Source organism: Hermetia illucens, chromosome 4, assembly GCF_905115235.1.
Source record: "Hermetia illucens chromosome 4, iHerIll2.2.curated.20191125, whole genome shotgun sequence".
Classification (NCBI taxonomy): Eukaryota; Metazoa; Arthropoda; class Insecta; order Diptera; family Stratiomyidae; genus Hermetia; species Hermetia illucens.
Window position 1 is genome coordinate 17,636,588 of NC_051852.1, and position 25,577 is coordinate 17,662,164.

General features: G+C 46.3%; 1 protein-coding gene across 4 annotated transcripts in view; it reads right to left on the minus strand.

The window, feature by feature from the left end:
- Nucleotides 1-25,577, minus strand: part of LOC119653747 (voltage-dependent T-type calcium channel subunit alpha-1G) — a 254,747-nt gene that overhangs the window by 206,136 nt on the left and 23,034 nt on the right. For all 4 annotated transcript variants that reach the window (XM_038058675.1, XM_038058673.1, XM_038058676.1 and 1 more), the window contains exon 2: nt 13,503-13,532. The gene's annotated coding sequence lies outside the window, so the exon portion shown is untranslated. The remainder of the gene's footprint in view (nt 1-13,502; nt 13,533-25,577) is intronic.

Here is a 25,577-nt window from a genome sequence, read left to right on the forward strand (position 1 = left end):
CGTTCACCGTGAGTCCATTGCGGAGGCACCAGCTGTGGATTACATGCAGAGTTGCACTCAAGCGGTCACATACTGTGTCCGCAAACTTGCCGTTAATTATTACGGCTAGGTCGTCCGCAAATGCTTGTGCGAAGACTTTTTTGTCCTCCAGGAGCCACAGCAGGGTATCCATCACCAAGAGCCATAACAGTGGAGAGAGAACCCCTCCCTGTGGGCAGCCCCTGAGACATCCTGCTTCAATTGACTTCTGGCCGACCGATATGTGGATTTTTCTCCACTCTAGCATGTGAAGGATCCAACTGATTAGCAGCGGTTCGATTCCATGCTGTCTTGCCGCATCACAAATTGCCGCGAATGAGGCATAATTGAAGGCACCTTCGATGTCCATGAATGCGCCTAAGGCGTATTCTTTTTCGGACATCGCCTTTTCAATTTTTGCCGTAAGTTCATGGAGTGCTGTCTCCGTGGATTTGCCTTTCTGGTAGGCGTGTTGCCTATGGTGAAGTGGCCATTTAGGAATGTGTGTATCCCTTATGAACCGATCTACTAATCTTTCTAGTCCTTTTAGCAGAAAGGACGTTAGGCTGATCGGTCGAAAGCTTTTTGCGTCTGTGTAGGTGGGTTTTCCTGGTTTGGGTATGAACAACACCTTCACATCCCGCCATCTAATTGGAATATAAGCGTGTGCTAGGCATGCCCGATATATATTCCGAATGTGTCGACCCAGGGCATCCATTCCTTCTATTACTAGCGCAGGAATGATGCCATCCGGACCTGCAGACTTATATCTGTGGAACGAGTTAAATGCCCATTTCACTCGCTCCAGTGATACTACTTTGCATGCCAGATTCCAATCTCTCGGCTGAGGGCTGTATGCACCTGTTGGCCCCGAGATTAGATTTTGGATGCTGCCTGGGAAGTGTACTTCAAGCAAATGATTTGCCGTTTCTTCGTCGCTTTCTGTGTACTTCCCATTCTGTAAACGTAAGTAACCCAGTTTCTGGCTACGTTCTTTGACCAGAATCCGCTTCAGCTTTGAGGTTGCCTCAAGAGAGTTAGTCTCTTCGCAAAAGCGTCTCCAAGATGACCGTTTGGCCGATCTTATGCTCTTCTTTAGAGCCTTCTGTGCCTCTTTATAGCGATTCCAGCTAGTGCTTGATTCGCCCTTCAGAGCACGATTAAGGAGCATCCTTGTCGTTCTCCTCTGTTTTGCCAAATCCGAGTTCCACCATGGTGTTTTACCCTTCTTTGGCATCCTGAGTGGACAGCTTTCTTCGAAAGCTTCTCTCATGCTAGTTGTGATCATCTGGGTTGTCTTCTCAATTCCAGCAATGGATTTGATGCGCCTCCCAGGGATCGTGACTCGGGCGTTCAATTCTGTTTGATACATTACCCAATCTGTCTTCCTCGGATTCCGAAATGGAGTGGGTGGAGGTAAATCCATGCCCATAACGAAATCAATGCGTCTGTGATCCGAGAGTGTGACATCGTTTGATACTCTCCACTCTCCGATCAGAGCCGCGATGTCAGGAGATGCCACCGTGATGTCGATGACCTCTCGCCTGACCACGTTGAAGAAAGTGGGTTCATTACCCACATTTAGGATCTGCAAATCGGTTCCTACTAGATACTCCAGTAGTCTCGATCCTCTTGCATTGATGTTCGAACTTCCCCAGCATATGTGGTGAGCGTTGACATCACATCCTGCTATTACCCCCATGCCTCTACTTTTGGCATATTGGATAGCTCTGATGAATGTTCCACTGGGAACGTCTTCTGCGTCGTAGGGGAAGTATGCAGAGCACCATAGTATCTCTTTTTCTCCCTGTTGACTTTTTATGGTTAGCTTAGCCGATGTGGTGTCGCCATCACATAGATCGTTAACCAGGTTAGCCTGGAAGTCTTTGGAGACTACCATGCAGGTGCGGGGTCGATCGCTTCCATTGGCATACAATAGGTCAGCATGTTGGAAGATTAGGCCCCTGACTGCCCCACCAACAACCCACGGTTCTTGTATGAGGTATATAAATGTCTTGCAGCTATTGATCCGACGACTGATAAGTGCAGTCGCCGCTTTACAATGCTGCAAATTTAATTGGGAGATGTGGCACCTCATCTATGTTTCAGATGTAGATGCCGGGGGCTGCATGTCCCCTTCAATGGTTTTAGGAGCCGACACTTGTAACGTGACGGTCCCCAGCCCATAGTAGAGCCGGCAACCCGATTTTTCCCGAACTATCTTAACATCAGGTTCGGGAACGCCGATAGTGAGAAAAGTTCCCGGCCTATCGGTTCTCTCTCCTGTTTTGCTGCTTAGCAGCAACCAGGTGGAAGTGTTAAGGTTGTTCTGTACACCAAGTTGTTCCAGAACCCCGACACCATTTCGCTCTTCTTCTGGAAGCCAGAGAAAGCACTTTTTGATCGATAGCAGCTCAGAGACCCTTTTCAAGGTTAGTCGCGCACCCTCCCACACATCGTTAAGGGAGGAGCAGTACTGCCTGAGCCACTCGCTCGTGTCTTCGTCGGCAAAGTTCAGCCGTAACATTTTACGGTATACACCTACCGACTCAAAGCAAAGCTTAATGCCTTGCGCGGACGCAGTCCTTACAGCTAGGAGGAGTTTCCTTCTAAGCTGTTCGCACTGCTCAGCATCGTAGCCGGATGGATTAGAGTCGTCATACAGGACCCATCCGTCGGCTTCGATAGCCTTGGCTGCAAATGAAGGCCTAGCCGTTGCCGGCCGAGCCCTCTTTGCCGCCTTTTGTGTCGAAGAGTTAGGATCGTCCGAAGACCGCTGCCGCTTCGGTTTCCCCTTAGCTGCAGGTGCCCCGAACGCTCCTTTCCCCTCAACCTTGGCACAGCTCTTTGGTTGTGCGTTGCCCGGAGGCGGTTTGCCCGAAGGCGGTTTGCCCGAAGGCGGTTTGCCCGGAGGCGGTTTACCCGAAGGCGGTTTGCCCGGAGGCAGTTTGCCCGAAGGCGGTTTGCCCGGAGGCTGTTTGCCCGAAGGCGGTTTGCCCGAAGGCGGTTTGCCCGAAGGCAGTTTGCTGTCCGTGGACAGGTGCTTACCCATGGGCAAGACTTTAGCCTCAGCAGGTGGCGCCGATTGGAGCCTGGGGTCAGGAGTACTGACAGAAGGGGCCTGCATCGGCTCATCCGTTAAGGACTGGGTCCCAATTGAATTGGTTCCCACTTGAATAAGTGGGGAATCTGAGTCTAGACTCAGGTTCTCCATCGATGAGCTCAGGGTTGCCCCTTCACTCGGGGTTGGATCGTCACGACCGAAGTTTATTTGTGTTTGCTTAGTAGATTTGTGTTTTTGTTTTTTTATTTTTTCATAATTGGCTGCCATGGCCTCAATTTTTCCGGGGAAAGTAAGTCGATCTCGGCAGAGCCCCTTTTTGCCGAGATAAGGCTAGTTGAAACTGGGGGTCGCCTGGTACCCAGAGTTCACCGTTTACGGCCACATCTTAACCCCTGTGACCATTCAGCCCTCGGCACGGTAGTCACACCTTGGCTTGGGGTTTTGATTACCGCTTGGCTTCAGGTGTCACCTCCCGTTTCCTGGAGGATCTTCCTTACTGAGCTCCCTCACCACGTCAAGGTAGGTTACTCGTCGAGGGAGAGAGGTGCTGGTACCACAAAATCTGGTGGCGAAAATGATAGCACAACAAGAGAATTGGAATGCGGTCAACTGCATGATCGCATCTATTCAGTTCCCTAGGCGACCAAGGTCATTTTTGGTGAAAGAAAATCAATTTGACACTCTCTTAGAAAACGCTAGAACTTTCATGAACTCCAGAGTTGAGTCTGGGCAGACTCTCTTGGAAGCATACTACCGGGGAGATCAGGCGACAGAAGTGGGGGGAAGAAAATTGACAGTCTTCGTAAACGTTTAAATACAAAAGTTTGCAAGGGAAATTGGGACACTGCGAGAATAGCTGCTACCAACGAAAAGGCGAGAGCGGCTATAATGTCTTTTGAGCACTTCGAAGCATCTGGCATGGATGGCATCTATCCATCGATGCTAAAAGAGGGTGTAGAGCACTTAGAGCAACTTCTAAAGAATATTTTTCGAGGATGTCTTGCTGCATTTTCTCTCGGGATAGACTGGTTGAGCGTTATATTCACGAGAGGGCCATAAGAGAGCCACTAAATGAACGCTCACTAGTGGTTTCAAAGATCCAGTACGCAACTCTGAAAGGCAAGTACGCGACGAGTATAATAAAGGTGTTTGACTGTGTGCCCTTCCAGAAGCAAATAAAATGACAATGGTATTATTCACAAAAAGAAGGAAAGTGGATAGTCTTTGCTTTCCAGGAGTGAGGTACAACCCTTCAACTCTACGAAGAAGTAAAATATCTGAAAGTTATTGAAGTCAAAGAGCTTCTTTACAACAAGCATGTAGAAGTAAAGATGAAACGAGCTCTCCCAGCTTATGGGCTGTGTAGGCGGACCTTTGTCTCAACATGGTGGACCTCGGCGCAAAACCGGGGTGTCTGGAGTTCCTTATTAAGGTAGACCTAGTGTATGTATGGTGGGGGAGAAGCTACAGCTTCTGAGCACTCAGGCCGTGTTGGCCCATTGTAATCGACGGTAGACCTAGACCGGATACCGTTTGTTGCGCCGTTAATGGTGATAAATGACTACACTGCAGCAGCAGGAGTGTTACTCTCTGGCCGAAAATGCAATACACGGAAGGGGTTGTACCAGCAAATATTGTGTGGTGGTGACCCTGGGTGTAAGGAATGCATTCAACTCGGCCAATTGGAACCTTATACGAAAGTCTCTGGCGACGATTGGTGTTCCCACCTACCTCGCCGCTATTATCGATAGCTACTTGCATGAGCGGACACTTTGATAAAATAGCGATGATAGACCCAAGGAGTACGTTGTCTCCGCGGGTGTCCTACAGGACTTGGTACTGGGCCCACTACTGTGGAATATCATGTACAATGTACTTAACCTTCCGGTTCTGGAGGAGGACACGGTGGTGGGTCACGCCGATGATATAGTACTGGATGTGGTCGCAAAGCATCTTGAAGATGCTGAGTTTTACTCAAGCAAAGCAATCAGTGCTGTTAAGGCTTGGTTAAAGAGTGCTGGACTGGCACTTGCGGAGGAAAAGACGGAAGCGGTCTTCATCACTAAGCGCCGAAAAATAAATTACGTCTCCATTAGAATCGGGAATCGTATCATCACTTCCAAGCCGGCCATAAAATATTTGGGAGAAAAAATAGGCGGAAAACTCAATTTTAAGTAGCACATAAAGCATACTTGCGGAAAAGCATCCACCACGAGTACAGCTCTGGCAAAGATGACGCCAAGGTGGTGAGTTGTATGCAGTCCCAGTTTGGGGGAAAGCGCTGCAGGTTTTAGATAATACAAATAAACTGAATACGGTCTACAGAAAAACAGCCTTAACGGTGTTGTTCTGCCTTCAGGACCATCTCAGACGATGCAGCGTTCGTCATCTCGGGGATGATGCCAATTGACATCCTGGCAACCGAAATGATGGACATTTATAACACCAGGTCCAACTCTCCCTTATCGAGGGATCCATAGGCAGAGTGGCGAGTGACTGGAGAGAAAGCATGGGCAGATCAACTATAATCTCACCCAGTTTCTCACCGGCCATGGGGGACACCGTCAATACCTGTACAGGTTTAAATTGGACACCTCACTTAATTGTCCAAACTGCGATGGGGTCCCAGAGGACCCAGCGCACATATTCTTCCAATATCCTAGGTTCGTGGAAGAAAGGAGGAACCTAGAGGAAAATCTAGGTGAAGTGCTATCACTGGAAAATTTTGTCCGGAGAATGGAAGCTTGCCAGGAAGACGTGAAGGATGCGATTGATTCCATGATCGCAATAATCCAGGATAAACTGCAAAAAACCGAAGAAGTGAGGAGAGCGCGGTTACGAACCCCGCGGGAAGACAGAAGAAGACTTAGCTAAAGTAACTCCGCCCATTGATATAATACCTAAAGGTGGTTCCACGGGGTAGGGGGAGTCCGGGGTGGTTTTAGTGAGTAAAAATCTCACACTCTGTCGTGCCCAGGCCAGAGGCTTTTAAAGATTTCCACCTCCTTGAAAATAAAGGAGTGCTACTCTACTCAATGCTGGTTCCTCTTATGTAGGTAGTAATGCACAATGGGATTCTGGCCCTTCCCCATATTGAAGGAGACTACGACATTCGACTTAGGGAAAGATTTGACTGCAGACGTCGTCGCGAAACGACATGAAAATACCATACAAATTTAGGAGGGAAAGTCAAACCCGACCAAAAGACGAAAGCGGTCCTGGTCACCAATCTAAGGAAAAGAAATACGAGTAGTTTGCGGGCTGGCGAATACACCACAATCTTGAAGTCAATTATTAAGTAGTGAGGGACCTTTGGACTACTAACGTCCCCCAGTTTACTAATGGCTAGAATGGCTTGCTTCACCCCGTTAATCGGACCGGCTTGGGAGGTCAAACTAGCAATTACGAAAGGTGTTAGGTAATGCACTGAGCGTTACTGCAGGAATGGCCCCGATCAATGTTTTGGTAAATGAGGCACACTATCTCCACGAAAAGGAAGGAAAAAATACCAAATTCCGAGGGCGATAAGACAAAAATCCCGGAAGAAGATTTTCCAATGAATCGCTGGACTAATACGCGGTATTAAGAAGTGGGTTCAACGGCAACACAAAGAGACTAACTGCAACCTAACACATCTCTTGACAGGACATAGTGGTTTGAACCGATTCAGATAGGATGTTTCTCCCTTTTGTCCCGAATGTTTTGTAATGTTTGCCGTCCGCGATTTTCCTCAAAGAGGAGGAACATGAAAGATCCTTTGAAAGTTAGCGTAAGTCCGAAAAACATCACGAAACGCTGAAGTGGAAGAAAAACTGGCACCCAGGAAGGTCAGACCTCTGTTAGTTAAGACCATTTGCTGTCAATTCACAAACTAAATTAACTTTTGTCATATCGGATTTTGAATGTATTCTCCCACCCTTTATATATTATTTCTTCACTCGAACCGGCTTCTCTTAACCATCTCTTCAGATTGACAACAATATTTTCCTTTTGCTCCTATTCCAATTGAAAAATAGATTTCCTGAAAGTGTCAAATCTCATGTCTAATGTGTTATACACTCTGCAATTCCTCCCTCACACTTTGGCTTTCCACTATATCACAGCAATCTCTTCTCTAAAACAATTTTATACCAATGGATACCGACATCTGTCCTTGATTTTGGCTGTCGAATCAGCTGACAGTCCTAGGGGGTTTGTGGGTTAGAAGTGAATGTCGTTCAAGGTGGGATGTGAAATGGTCCTGATGATTGCAAATCGGAGTTAATTGATGAACATCAAAGGAATGATGAGTTCTCAGGGTGACTATTTATGAAAACGACGGGATGTCATTCCGGGAAGGGTTGGATATTTGTTGCCTTCTTTTGATCAGGAAATCGGAAGGAATCAGATTTTGAAGTCCTTATCCTTGCATCATATCGTGCCTTCTCAGTAATATTTCAGCTATTTCAAAGCCAAACGTACGCTTTCTCCTAAGAAAAGTATCTTTAGCTTTGAAAAAGCGTGCGCACACTACATATCCTTGGCTCATTTCAAAACGCCACTATTCTCACTGTTCCCTTTTCATGCTAAATAATAACCCCCATTCGAGGACTTTCTTCAAGCATTCAACATACTGTCATGTTTCCGACATTTCCACCTTTCCATTTCTTGCCCAGCGAATTGACAGAGAGTCTCTAACACCTTCGCTACCCGCTAAATTATTCATTACGCACACAAGGTTCGTCTTTCGAATAGGTTCAAACGTGCAGGTGTAGCCGAATGATCTCATTATTCATGACTTCCTGGGATTTCCTTATGGAATTGAAAATAAAATGAGGATATTTTATAGATGAAAGCTTTCGATTTTCCAGGAATTTCAATCGGACGAAAGCCATGTTTGCGCGATGATGTAAATCTTGTATCAATTTTTTCTAGATTTACATAGTCCTTGGTCGGGTACTGATAGCAGACATCTACATAAATATGTACTTTCGGGAGGAGGAATATATACAGGGAGAGTGTATAAATGTTATCGCGCTCACAAACATCCTTTCTGGGGCCCCGAGACCATTACCTGCATTAAATTTTCGGGTATAAGTAGGTATTAAAAATGGACGAGACGGCCCAGTTTTATATTTTTGAGGATCCTATTTATGGGATGGAGCTGGAAATAAGATAATGTTAGTTTCGAGCGGAAAGGACTCAATCAATATTTTATTGTCGATGATCAGTGAAACGCAATATTCTCCCATCGGTTCCAATTCTACTGACGTGGGCCCCAAATACATGGGGGATGTCGACCCTGCTTGCGTGTGAAATAACTCAAATAGCCCAAGTTTTATTGCATGACTCAATCTTGTAGGCAACATGCATATGTCCTACAAATGCCTCCATCAAATTTGAGTGATTATTATTCCAATCGTTCGAACTAATTGCCAATCCTGCCTTTCAGTTTTAAGTAAACATTTCACATCCCATTTCAAGTTATTCGGAGAGATGTATCGAAGGCAGTCCCGAATAACCTTGTTCCGTTTAACCAACTATGCAACTTCGACATCCAAAAGCAATTACACGGCACCAACCCATGTCCATTCTCGAAAATATTCAAAACACCATGTCCATCGAAAATGGCCGGAGTTTACCAAGAGCTGAGCCAGTCCAGTTTACATTTGTCGAATTTCCATTTGAATGACCTGAATTTCGAAAGCTGCTAAACGAGTGTGACTAATCTCCGATGCACGTAAGTATCTTTACGGGAACGTTTAAGGCACATATTTCTGGAAGGAACCAGAACTATCCAAATTATCTTCGCTTATTAGATTCGTTTCTGTTTTACTGCTTTTGTTATTCTTAGGTTTGAAAGTTTGCCTTGAACGCATCAGCAACTGCTTGCCACTTTCCTTCCCTCTAAGAACATCCAGACATAATTCCAATTAAAGTTGAATCTTAATTAGAACCAGCGGAAATTTTTCCATTCCCTATAAAAATATTGTTCTTCTATAATTGGAAAATTGAGCAAGTCATATTCGGGTGCAAAATCTGGGAAAATACAAATTTACCAAAGTTTTCAGCCCCAGCGTGGATTGCAGTTTCAGCACCAAGTGATTAAAATCTTGAAGAAAAATAATTGAGTCCTAGAATAAGTGGGACGGACTGGGTGTACAGGAAATCCCAATATGCATCTCTCCAAAAAGAAGACGCAGGGATCAGATCGAGGTCTACATCTACAGCACCACACGTTACCAGAAAGCAGATTCGGGAGAGCTACAAGCTTGTCTTCGGGTTGTGTTTGAAATGAAGTTCAATTGAGCCCTCAATTCTCTCTCAATCCTGCATGACCAACCGATCGTTCCATTGTTAACAAACAGATCTCAATTTGCCACCAAACCCCGGCAAAGAACTGAGGGACCAACCCCGCTATCACTTCGCACCTCCATTTGAAAACGAGAAAAACACAGGAGGCAGCAGTATACGCTTACACGAGCCTGATTTTCACAAAGCTGGAGAACCGTATATCGCTCGCTCTAAACAACCTCGGCATTCCAGCCAAAACGGAATTGCCAAACTATGAGAATGACAACCTCCACTAGTCTAAAATCGTCCGATACCTCGCGCAGATAATTCGTTCCACTCAGGAGGTCAGCAGAAGCACAAACTCCAACACTACGTCGTGAAATGAAAATCGTCGCAACTCAAGGACCTTGGCCTCCCGGTTTAAACCAGAAGCCCTACGAAGAAATCTATCAATTTCGTATCATTGGAAATTTTGCGATCCGGTGAGCAAAGTTGACAGTTTCCAGGAACCTAGCGTCCCCAAAATCTACGAAAATGCAGAAACTTCGAATTCATCCCCCCTTCCCCCTTAATCATTCGAACCAGGAGGAGACCCAGACTGAGCAAATCCAAGAAGTTCTACTCTGCGACATCGGAAAGGCAAGATATCGCGGAAAATCCGCCAAAGGAGGGGCTGACTGAAATCGAGGAAAATTGAAAATTTCCACGATACCCGGGTCGCAAAAATGGCCAAAAATGCAAAATCGTCGGATTTCCGTGGGAGATACCTCGTTCGAATGGGGATGCGGCCCAGATTCAGCAAATCCAAGAATTTCTACTCTACGACGTCGGAAACGCGAGATATCGCGGAAAATCGGACAATGGAGGGCCTGGCCAAGATCGAGGAAAATTGGAAATTTCCACGATACCCGGGTCGCAAAATTGGCGAAAAATGCAAAATCGTCGGATTTCGGTGGGCGATACCTCATTCGAACGAGGATGCGGCCCAGATTCAGCAAATCCAAGAATTTCACCTCCACGACATCGGAAACGCGAGTAATCACGGAAATCCGCCAAAGGAGGGCCTGGCTAAAATCGAGGAAAATTGAAAATTTCCACGATACTCGGTTCGGAAAAATGGCCAAAAATGCAAAATCGTCGGATTTCCGTAGGAGATACCTCGTTCGAAAGGGGATGCGGCCCAGATTCAGCAAATCCAAGAATTTCATCTCTACGACATCGGAAACGCGAGATATCGCGGAAAATCCGGCGACGGAGGACCTGGCTGAAATCGAGGAAAATTGACAATTTCCACTATACGCGGGTGGCAAAAATGGCCAAAAATGCAAAATCGTCGGATTTCGGTGGGCGATACCTCATTCGAACGGGAATGCGGCCCAGATTCAGCAAATCCAAGAATTTCCACTTTACGACATCGTAAATGCGAGCTATCGCGGAAAATCCGCCGCCGGAGGGCCGGGCTGAAATCCAGGAAAATTGAAAATTTCCACGATACCCGGGTCGCAAAAATGACCAAAAAAGCAAAATCGTCGGATTTCCGTGGGTGATACCTCGTTCGAATGGGGGTGCCGCCCAGATTCAGCAAATCCAAGAATTTCTACTCTACGACATTGAAAACACGAGATATCGCAGAAAATCCGCCGTCGAAGGCGCTCGTCAAAATCGAGGAAAATTGGAAATTTCCACAATACCCGGGTCGCAAAAATGGCCAAAAATGCAAAATCGCCGGATTTCCGTGGGCGATACCTCGTTCAAACGGGGACGCGACCCAGATTCAGCAAATCCAAGAATTTCCACTTTACGACATCGTAAATGCGAGCTATCGCAGAAAATCCGCCGCCGGAGGGCCGGGCCGAAATCCAGGAAAATTGAAAATTTACACGATACCCGGGTCGCAAAAATGGCCAAAAATGCAAAATCGTCGGGTTTCCGTGGGAGATACCTCGTTCGAACGGGGATGCTGCCCAGATTCAAGAAATCCAAGAATTTCTACTCTACGACGTCGGAAATGCGAGATATCGCCAAAAGAGGGCCTGGCTGAAATCGAGGAAAATGGAAAATTTCCACGATACCCGGGTCGCAAAAATGGCCAAAAATGCAAAACCGTCGGATTTCCATGGGAGATACCTCGTTCCAACGGGGATGCGGCCCAGATTCAGCAAATCCAAGAATTTCAACGTCGGTAACCCGCGAAACTGGTGGATTGTTATTCATTTTCAGCCTCTAGCATACAATAGGAGACATAAGCGGCTACCTTGAAGCCCAACTGCAAGGTCCTTGAATACTTAGTTTTCCTTCGTTTTCTATCCAAAATGCTGCAGCCTGCTTGGCCCATTAAGAAACAAAATGACATTTTCCAGTTGTTTGCTTTGTGAGCGGACTGTGTGATGTTGCTTCCAGTCGTCATGTATGAGGTGATTGAAATAGTCTGGCGATCTTTTGGTCAAGGACTTCATCCGTCCAGCCTTATTCCATTACAAATGTCACGGGTCACGAAGTGGAACTCCTTCATTTGTTGCTACAAATTTCTTTCATTTTTCTGTGAATTGTTTTATTTACGATTGAGTAAGCTTGAGAGGATCCTTTGTTCGCAATTCTATAAAATTGCACCTTTTTCATGTGAGAAAAATTATTTATTTAAATCCTTGAAAACATCAGATACAAAAGCAGATAAACGCTTCCACGTCATTTCCATTGTTATCTATTGTTGCCGAGAAGTATTTTCTTGAAGTGAAACATTGTCAGATGACACACATTCCGCACACTGACGTCTGGACTAAAAGGTTCCCTCATTTAATATGCACATTAAATGGAGATCTGAATACGTTCATCTACGCAAAAGCTATTCTAAAAGCATTTACCTCTTCATATTCCGTGGATGTACTGCACTCTCCATCTAGAGAGCCTGGAGCATATTAGCATCGGTAACTCAACTAAACTGTGGCTGATATGTGAGCACTTGAAATGGAGCTCACATGAAGCGCCAGAGAAAGCACAATCTCCCCAGCCTCAAAACTATCTCCCAATTCCAGGATATTAATTCGACAGAAGATTCAATCTTAAACACAGAGGACATACCGTCTGTGGTCTTAATGTCATCAGGAGTGGAGATCGATACTTGTGAAGAACCATCTTATCATCACTCATACGCTTCCCTGGCAGGAATCCTGAGATACTCGTGCAAAGGACTTCATCCCCATTAATATAAATGATAAATGGATGTTTTTGACCAACCGTAAATATGTGTCTATGCTCAGTCCCGTACATCACCGCATAAGGGGAGCAAAACGTTATCGATTATTATTAAAGCTTCACTTCCTTCATTCAAGGAGATCCCTGGGGCTGTGGGCAAAAACTGTGATGCTCCCTTCTTGGGGGTCATCTCGTCATGTCATAACATCGCGTCTCCCGCTAAGACATTCTGACAAATAAAATAGCGGAGCCATAATAGAAAAATTTATCGTTCTTAGGGTAGAAGGCAGGAGACGAGGCCCCTTGCAGGGTAGACAATTTGTTATGCTAAATACAACCACTCGGAAGATTAACCCAGCAGATTAGGTTTAATCTGGGAGCTTAATTTTACACTGAATGGCGTAATGTATGACCGTAAGTAGTTCGAGGACCGTCCCTTCTTAAACGTTTTCTCTCCCCCAGTCAACCGGGGACCGGGTAAAAATAACAGAACAAGCGGGCGCCAAGTCAGGATTATGCAGGGAAATTAACTTGGGGGTTGTTCGCTAAGTACAAGAACGGTAGCAAAGAATGTATGTTTTGTGAGCCAGGTTAATGCGCGTCGCGGATAAAAGGAACCATTTGCGGTTTGCAACAAATTTGCAGCCATGTCACACTAATGCACAGCCTGTACTTCTCCTTAAGTGCAGGAAGGTAATCTTGTTCAAGGTAATCGGAGACAAGTTTTTGGTAACAAAAGGAGATTATTTAAACTGGCATCTTAAATGGAGTTTAGGATTACGAGGATTACGGGTCAGGTTCTTCGATCGATATTTTCCAAGGAGAGGAGTTGCTTTTATCCGGCGTGTGTGCGGTCTGCTTAGCAAGTGGTCAAATAAGATCAGGAAGTGGTAAATAGGATCTGCACTCCCATAATGGGAACTTGGAACTAGAGAGGACAAACTATTGAACTTACCTTGAAGTGAACTGCGTACGTATCAACAACCTGGAATGAAAAACAGCTCCATGAAAATCAAAATATTCAATCTTTTCATTAAAAAAAAAAGTTTGGATATATTAAGTCCTGCGAATGTTGAAAATAGAACACTTTAAGGGTTGGGCCCCTACATAAGGTTCTTGTCCGCTTATTCCCTCCTATTATATGCTCCCTTCCACTACACAACTCACCAAAAGGTTGGAGTTCAACTTATAATGATTCGAAGGTATACATAAGCAAGTTCACACTTCGGAGACGAGTTAGGTAAGAGAGGTACTGGTATATGCAACCTACATTAACATCCGAAGAGACCAGTTAGAGCCGCGGTACGCGTTTTGATGCCACAAATTCTTATAATCATGACCACTATGGCAAGAGTGATGGGACAGAGTGCATCCTACCATGAAGGAAAGCACCTCTCCCACCCTGAAGTCCTCAAAGAATGGTTTACCTAGTGTCCTTACCCTGCTCTAACTAAAGCTGGGCAATCGTGAAGAAAGTGCCAGAGGGTTGTCTCTCTCCGTAGCTTTGGCATTGCGACTTGTAGGATATACCGAGACGGGCGGCATGGACCCCCATAGGCCAGTGCTTTTTGGATACCGTCGTAATCTTGTATGCATTTGCACGCATCTGGAACAAAACCCCTTGCGATCGGGTCGTGTCATAAGCGAGCCAAATCTTCCTTCGCCATCATCTGAATTCCGCGGCTGCTAAGTAGTGCGAATATATTCTACTCCTAACGATCGCCAGTGGGACACAGATTATGCTAAGATCACAGCCCCGCCTGGCGAGTCCATGAGCCTGCTAATTCCCTTCCATGTTCCGATAAGCGGAAACTTAGAGGAAGGTGACCTTGAGCGTGCCGCCCAGACTGTTTAGCGTGTTTGTGCACTCCCCCACCAGCCAGTAGGAGGACATCGCCACTGAATGCAAACCCCTAACCGCTTGGCTGGCGATCAGAATGGCTATGTTGCGCTATAGGCCCGGATAATGCATTACCCATCGACAGACTTTCAGTATCTCAAGTAATTCCGCTCCTGGAAGACGGTACGACTCCACAGACTAAGGTTGATCGTTCGGTGAAGAATATTATGCCATAGCCTTGCAACACGTCGCAGGTCTCCCACTCTACCCTGGTTAGAAAGTCCACAGTAAAGTTCCCCGTAATGTTCGGTTTGCATGGGGCGTAGTTCCGAGGTACTCTGTTTAGAAAGCTGCTATGGTCGTAGTGCTTTGCTGTCCAACAGACGAAATCACGTAGTCTGACAGCACTGTACGCTACAGTATATTTAATGTGCCGGTCCAGAGAGAACAGATGAAGCCGTACATTAAAAGCATCTACCGAGCAGGACTGCAGAAACCCGGTAGCACCTGCACATGGGATTTCTTTTAATCCTATTAAACTTCGTTCTATTGTACTTTTTCCTCAGCATCTGACACCACACAATAAATCCGTACCATAGGGTGGGACGTACCACGGTTGTGTACATTCAGAGAATCCTCGTCCGGAGACCCCATTTCCGTGCAAAGGTCCCCTTGCAGAAATAGAATGCGATACAGCGCTTTTTAACCCTCAGTTCTATGTTCAGTTTCCAATTTAACTTCCTTGTCTTGGTGGTGAATAGGATCAACTTGGTGTTGGTTAGATTTATGCCGAATTCACAACTTGCAGCCCACATGCTTACCTTTCCCAAAGCAACCTCGATGATTTCACGAATAACGAAGGGATGCATCCCTGACACCAATATTTCCAAGTCGTCGGCATACGCCACCAGCATCATCCCACTCCTGTCCAATAAGCGTAGATTTTCCTCCATCACCAGAGCACCGGAGAGATGCCGCCACCTTGGGGCATACCTTTGCTCGCAGCTCTGGTCTGTACCTCCTAGGTGACACTGAATTATCCTACCATACCCCTCCAATCTTATCCTATCCTATATTGACTAAGACTTCCTTGATGGCATTAGAACTAACCTTGTTGAATTCTCCCTCTACATCTAGCAAGGTAGCCAGAGTATATTGTTTGTACTTTAGCGACTACTCAACTGTACTAATTACCTCGGGAAAAGCGGTTTCTGTGCTTTCGAGGTAGGCATGCTAAGACCTTGACGGAAAAGTGCATCTGAACCAGCAACCCCAGAATTTTACCAGAAGTTTCCTCCCGGGAGCTTTCCGACTTTTCATGAAATAATGGGCGCCTATGTTTCTTGAACAGAATCTTACTGAGTCTCGCAGATTCGTTGGTGCTTTCAACGTTCAGACAATAGTTCAATGAGGACCGCCTCTTTGCAGTCTTGATGGCCGGCTTGTTCCTCTTCAGAAAGTCCGTGTATGGTAGCCAATATTTGTACCTGTAGTCAATGATGAAAACCTCCCTAGTTAACTTCATAAGTCAAGACAGCTCTTCATTCTACCACAGTAACAATACCTTTCCACTTTATTTAGCAGAGCACGAGAAGTGGGAATGGCTATTCCCGAGCCCCGATTTTGACTCCAGATAGTCTGTAGTATCAATCTCAAAACTTCACCAAACTTATCAAAGTCAATAATCCTGGGGTCTCTAAAAGGATTAGAGACCTCTTCAGCGACATCTAAGCGGAAAAGTATCAAACTGCGATCTGAGAGAGATCCCTGATCAGAAATCTCCAGTTCCCCACACTTAAACTCCCATTTATATAAAGGACGTCTTTCCAACCGCCATAGGTCCCCGAGGTGGGGAACACCGGTAGATTTGTATTATTAATAAAACCAAAGAGAGATGGTGTAGGTGGAACTGATCGGTCGTGGGATATTTAAGTCGAGTAGGCATATGTTAGACGTTCTCGGCTCCTGTCTGTGCCAGTTGACTATGGTTAGGTCGTTAGAAGTCAGGGCAGGACACAGAAAAACAACACTTCTGACTGCCACCCTCATAGCTCTGCGTTAGCTTTTCTCCAAAATGATCTTTTCTCCCAGCACTGCTACTGATACTGCAGGTCAGCAGCCTACAATCAATTTTAAGGTTCCGCCTCCGAGATTCTACCCGAATGAAGTACGTGTTACACAAATTGAGATTTACCTAAAATAAAAGCACACCCCCCCCCCCTTCCACGACATAAGTGCACACACCTTCAGTTGGAAAAAGCAAGCTAAACCATAGTAGGTTATGCAAGTACCAACTGAGTTTTTTTAGTGCCAGCTTTCAGGACTGTCCTTCATCACCGAATACGTACTCGAGGAGGGCCATCAGACTCGGGTTTACCGCCCGAACGGCGGAACTACAGCGGGCGCGTGTGGGATTCACACCCATTAAAAACCACCCCCGGTCTCTCCAGCCCCAGCCCCGCGGGACCACCATTGAGGTATTACTTCGCGGGGTAGGTTTGCTCTTAAGCACTCATCCTTCTCCTATTTGCAGCTTTCCTCCTTCTTTGTTCCTTCAGCAACTCCTCCTGCATTTGGATGATTGCGGAGCCAACCGCAAGCCACTTCTCCTCGGACCCCAGCATCTCAGTAACCAAGCTCTCCGGGATCCCGCTCTTGCCCAGCACCTGGTTTAAGCTCCTTCTCTTCATCGCAAATCGTGGACAGTGAAACATCACATGCTCTGGATCCTCCGGTATGCCATCGCATCTGGGACAGTTCGGAGAATCATCCAACCCAAAGCGGTGCAGATACTGCCTGTAGCAACCACCGTGTCCCGTGAGGAACTGGGTAATGTGGTAGTTAATCTCCCCATGTTTTCGCTCAAGCCGCACCCTAATGTTGGGAATCAGCCTGTGCGTCCACCGACCTTTCGTAGACTCGTCCCATCTGCGTTGCCAGAGATCAAGCGACTCTGACCTTGCCGCATTTCTACGCTGTGCACGCCACTCCATACGTCTTGCATTGTACAGGACACTCATTTCTTTTGCCAGAATGTCAACCGGGATCATGCCTGCCACCACCAATACTGCCTCATCTGATGTGGTTCTAAAAGCACTGCAAACCCTCAAAGCCATCCGCCGGTAAATCGAGTTCACCTGCTTTCGTCTCTTAGAGTTTGCAAGCGCCTCTGCCCACACCGGCGACGAGTAGAGCAGGATGGAGCGCACCACTCCGGCTAGCACCAACCTCCGGCAATTTTTCACATCCAACGCCACCACGGCACAGCAGCCGCCAGAAATCAGTGCACCTTTTGCCAGGTTTACCACCATGCCAATTGCGTCCACCGTTAGGTTGTGCGCGTCGGAAACCAAACTGGCGTTTCGATAAACCATTGTTGGTTTCGACGATGGGCAGGAATCTGTTGTAGATGACTCTCTCCATCATCTTCCCCATTGTATTCAACAGGGAGATAGGACTATACGACGCTGGGTTTCCAGGTGGCTTGCCAGGCTTCGGAAGCAACACCATCTTTTGCTTTTTCCACTGGGCAGGGAATATTCCTTCTTTTAGGCACGCCTCGAGGGTGTTGGCGAAAAGGTCGGCCCTAGTCTTCACTGCCAGTTTCAAAGCTCGGTTGGGGATGCCATCTAAACCTGGGGCCTTGTTGTCACTGAACCTACCACATATTTCCCGCAGCTCCTCCACAGTTACAGGCGATATTATGCCGTCATTTAGCTGGACAACAATTTGCCTGCTCCTATTTTCGTGGTGAGGGAACAGAGGGGTAACAATCTGTTTCAAGAGGCGCGGACAGGTCAGCTGGGGTGATTTCCGCAGCCTTTTCATCACCACTCTGTAAGCCTCGCCCCAAGGGTTTATGTCGGCATGGTCGCACAGCTGTTTGAAGCAGTTCTTTTTGCTCCTCCGAATGGCTTCCTTTAGGCGGCCACGCAATTGCTTGTGTGCCTCCTCTCGACCGTCGCCACCGGGTTTCCCCCGGAGCCTCTGGCAAAGCCTCCTTGCCCGAAAAGATGCGGCTCGCAAACTTGCGATTTCGTTGTTCCACCAGTAGGGGATGGTTGGATTGCCTACTGGGGAGCAATCGCCTTCTGGGCATAGTAGCATCGCATGTTTCCGTCACCCATCGAGTGATCTGGGTGGCTTTCTCTCCACCCGTACCATTCAGGGATATGTCGGATTTGAGCACCGCGGAAAACGTGTCCCCCTCGAAAGCTTTCACTGTCCAGCCAAGCATACCACCCGGCATTCTGCGAAAACTCTTTTTCGAGCTCGATCCGCCCTTGATCTCTATGCAGATTGCCTGGTGGTCGCTGTGAGTATAGTCCTCACTGACACGCCAAGCAATTCTACTAACTAAAGTGGCACTCACGAATGTCAGGTCTACTATAGACCCGAGGCCCCTTCCTCGAAAAGCACTGGATGTTATCTGATACCATGGGAACGAGGATGGCCCTCTGAGAGCGTATGCTCCAGGAGAATTCCGATAATTTGCGGTTAGCCCCCGTGTAGGAATTTCATGATAGTTGTGGTTATGCCTATATCGCGGGCAGAGCTCCTTGTGAGCTCAAGCGTGGAGTTGTGCTGTACAACTCGGGTACCGTACCCCTTAGTTGCGGCAGAGGTGTTAGATAGGTCTCGCATCCACTAGTAAGAATGCTGAGCCAGCACTCAGTATAAACCAATACCGCTGTGCTAGTCATGGCGGGGCTCTGATTGTGGTCTCCAAATCAATCCGTGCCCGAAGAGAATCGTCGGATTATGCCTACACGACAGGTACTCACGTTAAACCCCCTGGGCCTCATCAACGAATAAAATAGCATTCAAGTTAGATGGGTAGCTGCTCGATCTCTAGGTAGAGTACCAAATACTACGGAAGACGTTTCCGTTTTAAGGTCATTTGCCAATTGCCAGATATTTCATTTTTAGGTTTATTGTTCGTTAAATTATGCAGGCAGTTTCAGTACTTAGAACCTTTCGACTAAATATGAAGTTCCAAAATACATTTTCTAGGCATTCATCAGCAAAATGAATGAATCCTGAACGGTAGGCCCAAGGTTCCCGCAGAGTTGTATTTTCCGCAATCCTTTTTCCATTGCTACCGTCAATGGGAAATAGCATAATTCAAAATTGCAATTTTTTCATTGAATCAGAGTTACAAAACGTGGAAAAATATACAATCCTTCCTACTCTCTTTGCCCTACCCCGCATTCGGCCTAAAATTAGCACAATTTACGAAGCTCTCTGCTTACCGCAAAGTACAACACCTAAAAAGCAATGCAAATATTTTCCGTTCCATTTCTGTAGCCATCCATGCGAACATTTGTTCCACAAAATGGAAAATTCCCATCCATAGTTAACTAGGAACTCCATCTCTAACTAGAAAAATGGAGTGTCCTCCTCATAGTGGTCACTTTAGCCACAAACTAGACAATTACTTTTCATTCTCCGGAGTGAGCGCCACAAAAACACGAAAAAGCTTTTCAAACAGCAAACCAGATGTTTCGCAACCACGAAAGGATTCACTATTCCACAATGGCAGTACCTGCATCCAAGTATCACTCGTTGAAATAATTAAAGTGAAATGGAAATGTTCGAGAAAAAAAATCCCTACGCAGCCACAATTCTCTCCCATCGTGTTCACGGACAAATTGTCCTCTCATCCCCTCAATTGCGCGATAAAACCAGCGACCTGAATGTATTCCGTGAGTACCATGAATTCCAAGTTGTTTACTCCTGAACACAAGGATACAGCGTTTTTAGTGCAATCATCGCCAGCTCCCCCTAAATAAATGATATGAAAACCTGAATCGTAACAGCTTCCAGTGGCAGAGTGCGGCGGACGCGGATGTCCACGGGCAGTCAACTTCTCTTTTATGAAAAATAAATCCACTTTGTAATTTGATAAAACAAGGACACTCCTCTGTATCCTGACGGCTGAAATGTCCTTTGCAGACATATTGACTAGTTGAAATTTGATACAGGACACCATCGTATTAGGGATGACTAATAAATGAACGCTGCCAGGAGCTGTCGGGGCCACGGAAATAAACAAATTCCGCGAGGTGAAGCGAGCTTGGAGCAACGTAGCATAATCGGATACATCCAATTAGCATGAAAAAGCGCTAATAAAAGATTGACGTGAGGTGACAGGCAGGAAGGTAGTCCTGAGAGAAAAATCAAAAAAATATGAAAAAGTAAACCGAAATACGATAATGAGTCCATGATTGAGAGATGCTACCCCGCACGACGCAATCACGGGGCATATTTCTCGCCTGGGATCAGCTTGAGAATCGCTTGATTATGTTTCATCCGACCTGGATTGCTTCTGAAAATATGCATAGTAATCAATGAGTTGGCAGAAAGGAACGTAAGGATCAGGAGGAATTGGCCGAAAGCACTGTTGGGGTTTGCCTTCGAACCAACCCAACCGTAGCTAGCTTGCCCGGGCACGATGTTGTGAGAATAAATTGAACGTACTTTCTCAATGTCCTTGTTCGAATTGTAATTTCCTGGCTACCCAAGGTCCATGGCCGTTGCTGGCCACAACATCTATAGGAAGGGATTATGCCACGTGACGACGTTGGTTAGGTCGGAATTTTACAAGAGACTAAACTAACTATAACAAATTGGCGCCCAACGTGGCCGAAGGGTTTCACAACTGCCATTTGTTTCTTATGCTCAAGTTGTATTGAATTTTGCATATTTAGCCTTGAGAATGTAAAATGGGTGAAATGGCCAACCTATTTATCACGATTGTGTATTAAAGGACAACCGGAAAGGAACAATCTTGGAGATTTAGAAATGAGAAATCTTGAGTGGAACAAGTGCCAGGATAATGTTCAAGGTTACTATACGACGATTTGGAGTAGGGAAGTAGTGGGTTCAAAATGATTTAGCCTGACGTTTCACGGTGATATAAACAATTTGAAGTATGCACCATTGATTGCATGGAACGGAAAAAAAATTCTTTAAGTCCTTCAGCTCCCCCCCCACGACTTTCAATCAATACTCTGCAGTTCTGCACCAAGTGCCCTTGGGCCGACCCACTAGTTGGTCATCTCGGGAGAGTGGATTCCACTGTATGGCGTAACCAACAGTGGAATTGTCACTTCTCCTTAACGTGTGACCTATCCACTGCTACTTCCCCCTTCCAATCCCATTGCGTACGGGTACCAGGCCTGAGCACCGACCAAGTCCTTTGATGTAGGAATCACTTACCATGCTCCACTCCGATATAGCAACGGTGAAAGAACACCGACATGGGACAGTTTCAAGTCAATCTTGGTATTGAGGTAACTACATTTCCGGATTTTAGAAAAGGCACCGAAAGCGAGTTGAGCACTGTTGATGATTCGGGTAACATCCAGTTCGGTGCCACCATTGGCTTCCTAGAAATCGATCGACGCCTTTGGTGCTCTACGTCTATGAAATATTAGAGGGTCAGAGGAGGATGGAAATAATGTCAGAAGTAGCACAGAAATCCATCCTTGGACCGAACTTCTGGAACGCTTCCTTCGATAGTCCACTAAGACTCGACATCCCAGAAGAGTCTCGCTTGGTCAGTTATGCAGACGGCGTTGCGGCACTTGTTGCCGGATGCACTGTTGAACAAGTGCAAAGCAGACTCGGAATATCGATGCGACGAGTAAGCGGATGGATGACTGCTCATGGTTTCAGCCTGGCGCTGGAAAACCCTAAGTAGTCATCTTGACCAGAAAGATGATCTTCACCTTGCGTCCCTTAGTGATCGGCGAGTTAACTATAGAGTCAAAACCAGCGGATAAATACCATGGTTTAATGCTGGACTCGATGATTAGATTCTTCAGGAAAATCAAAGCAGCAGCGGACAGGTCTGCAACCGGAGTCTCGGCCTTGAATTGACTAATGGCGAATGTTGGCGGCCCTGTATCTACCAGGAAACGTCTACTTATAGGAGCACCGCAGTCTGTTCTGGTCTATGTCGCAGAGGTATTGGTTGATGTCCTTGACAAAGAGGGGCTTCATAAGCGCCTTACTCAAGGTCTGAGACGGGGAGCTTTGCAAATGGTGTCTGCTTATTAAACCGCCCGTGTGGATGGTTGCGACAGCGATCCCAGTTGCTCTCCTACCTAAGGAGTGTAGACGAATGCTCCCAAGCACTTCCACGATACCCGGGTCGCAAAAGTGGCCAAAAATGGCCGAACGAGGAGACGCCCCACATTCAGAAAATCCAAGAATTTCCTGTCTACTACATCGGAGACGCGAGATATCTGGGCAAATCGACCGCCGGAAAATTTCAACGATACGTGAGTCGGAAAAATGGCCAAAAACGAAAAATTGTCGGATGTCCGTGGAAGACACCTCGTTCGAACGGGGGAACGTCCCACATTCATGAAATCCAAGAATTTGCACTCTACGACTTTGGGGATCCAAGATATCTGGGCAAAATCGGCCGCCGAAGGGATCGGGGAAAATTGAAAATTTCCACGATACTCGGGTCGCAAAAATGGCCAAAAATGCAAAATCATAAGATTTCCATGGAAGATATGTTGAACGGGGAGGCGGCCCACATTCAACAAATTAAATAATTTGTACGCTGCGAAGTCTGAAACGCGAGATATCTGGGAAAATCGACCACCGGAGGGCCTAGTCTGGCCGATCGGACCCGAGTCTGCACGGAGACTCATCTGAAGTGGCAGAAGGTCACGAAACCTTACCAGGGGTATACTTATACCATGGGAAGCGGAATAGCCCCTGGATTCATATGTTTCAGGAGAATTCCTGTTTCATGTGAATTTAGCCCGATTGTTGCGGTTGGCCCACTAGTGAGGGTTTCATGGTGGTTGTGGTTACGTTTAAGCGAATAGACCCTTCGGTCCCCTAACGTGGTTTTGCGTTTCAATCCGGGTGCCGTACCCCATAGTTCGGCAGAGATTTAGGTTTTAGGATGCACTCAGTATAGACTGGTATCGTTGTGCTTGTCTCAGTGAGGCTCTGATTGTGGTCACAAAGCCAATTTGTATCTTAAGAAGACCGGGGGATTAAGTCACCGGACAGGTACTCACATAAATCCACAGACGTAATTTCCTTAAACAACTTCTAAAGTTTTCAGATTTACCAGTACGAGATTTGGAAGGCACGATCTCCTGATTGATGGTGGACAACGCCGAACACACCTTTTTCCCTTGTGATAGGTGGGACGGCTTTCGTTGGCAGTTCTATGCAGACATAAGGAAGCTCTTTGCAGACAACATTGTCAGAGAGAGGTTGAGGAACATTAGTAGATGGAGTTGTGTTGCGCATTATGTTCGGGCTCTTTTCGTTGCAAAGAAATTTGATTTCGACTAGCGGGGAGACGGGATGGCAAAGGGTTCCCTGAGCTGAAAACTCTCTTTCTCCCCTCACCTCTCGTTGGTGAAAGGAATTCCTTGACCTGAAGGCTCCCTAAGCCGGAAGAGTAGGAGGGCTAGCCTGAAGTAATATTTAGGTGTAACTTCGCGGTGTTTCTAGCGATTGAATTATTTGAAATAATTAGGATTTTTTCTATTCGCTAGTGATATTTATAATGCTTGCAAATACCAATATTTCGGGAACCACTTGTTTCCTTCATTAGTGCTAACGAGCCTTAGTCTTGCAAGCAAGTCTTAATTATATCAAACCGAAGCAATATGTCAAACGGTTTTAGGCTAGTTCTCTGAGGAAAACAGGAGGAAAACAGACGCCCGTACTACTCCCCAAAAAACAAAAAAAAGAAAACTCCGCTTACCTCTCTTTTCACATTCAGAGCGATTTGGCCGAGAGCCATGACCCGATGAGAGAGCAAACAGATGTCATCAACGAAGTCGAGATGTTTGAGGGAAAGAGTCATGGTCCATTGACATCCTCCAAGTCCTCCGAACAAAGCAACATGAAGAACGTCACCGAAAACATGAAGAAATAAAGTCGGTGACACGACGCAACCCAGCCGGACTCCGCTTTCCATCTTAAAATCCTCTGAGATTTTAACTCAGTGCAGCACGTGACATTTTCCGCCATCATATGTTGCTCTGATAATAGCTATCAGTTTCTCTTGTATACCCCTCCTGCACAGAAATGCCAGAGCACTCCCTGGTCACACTATCGAATGCTTTCTCGAAGAATGCCCTGTTCCAAAATCATCCGTAGGGTTTTTACATGATTAATGCAGGAGGATTGGGTGCGGAAACCAGCCTGCTATCTGTCTTGGGAAAGGAAGCTAGGAGTGGCGGTAAGGATGAGTGGGGATTTGAAAATTGGAATGAGGAGTAGTGATAGGTGTAGCAGATTGCTCTACCGTCGAGGTCGAAAAGAAGATTTCGGGTCTGGAGAGATAGGAAGATTTGAAGGAACAGATGAAGATTCTCTTCGATAATCTCAATCTATTATACATGGCCTGGAAGATGAGAAGATTGGGATGGGATAGACATTTGTTGAGGAGTTTGAGAGCATGACGGGCTAGGACGGCGTCGATGTGGGGCTGGAGTCGTAGAGGATCTGGTTGGAGATGCATTTGGAGCGGTTTTCGTTTGTAGGTGTTGAAGCAGTGTCATAAGATTCTGCGATCTTTGAGGCGGAGTCGTTCGATTTGGGTAGAGAAACTGTCGGACCAGAAGATGATGCGGAAAATGAGAAGGGCACGGATAAGCTGCTTGTAGCAAAACAGCTTGGCTTTCGAAGATGTTGGGCTGCTGAATTTCGAAATTCGATAAAGGGATTTGAAGGCATGAGTTGCACGGCTTAGTGCCCTTGTGATATGTGGGAAGTGGGATAAACGAGAATTCATAGTCACCCCAAGGTAGGTGACTTTCTTTATGGTTGGGGTTGTGGCGTTGTGGATTTTCAGGGGTAGGGTTGGTATGCCGCTCCTTATTTTCGGCGTCATCCTTGCGTTACCACAAAATACGATAGTTTCGCATTTCTGTGGATTCAGGGATAGTTTCCAGTGGATTAAATACAGCAGAGCTCGTCCAAATAGGAATTCAGGCGGGCTTCACCGGCTGGGATGTTTCTGGTGAAGGTGTAGAGGATAAGGTCATCCGAATATTGGATGACTCGGATCGGATTAAGGTATGAGATTGATTTGGGTAGGTCTGCAGTGAACAGGGAGAAGAGCATAACAGAGAGGACTGATCCCAGAGGGATGCCAGACAGACTTGAATAGGGAGAAGGGAGATATTCTTGGTGTTGGAC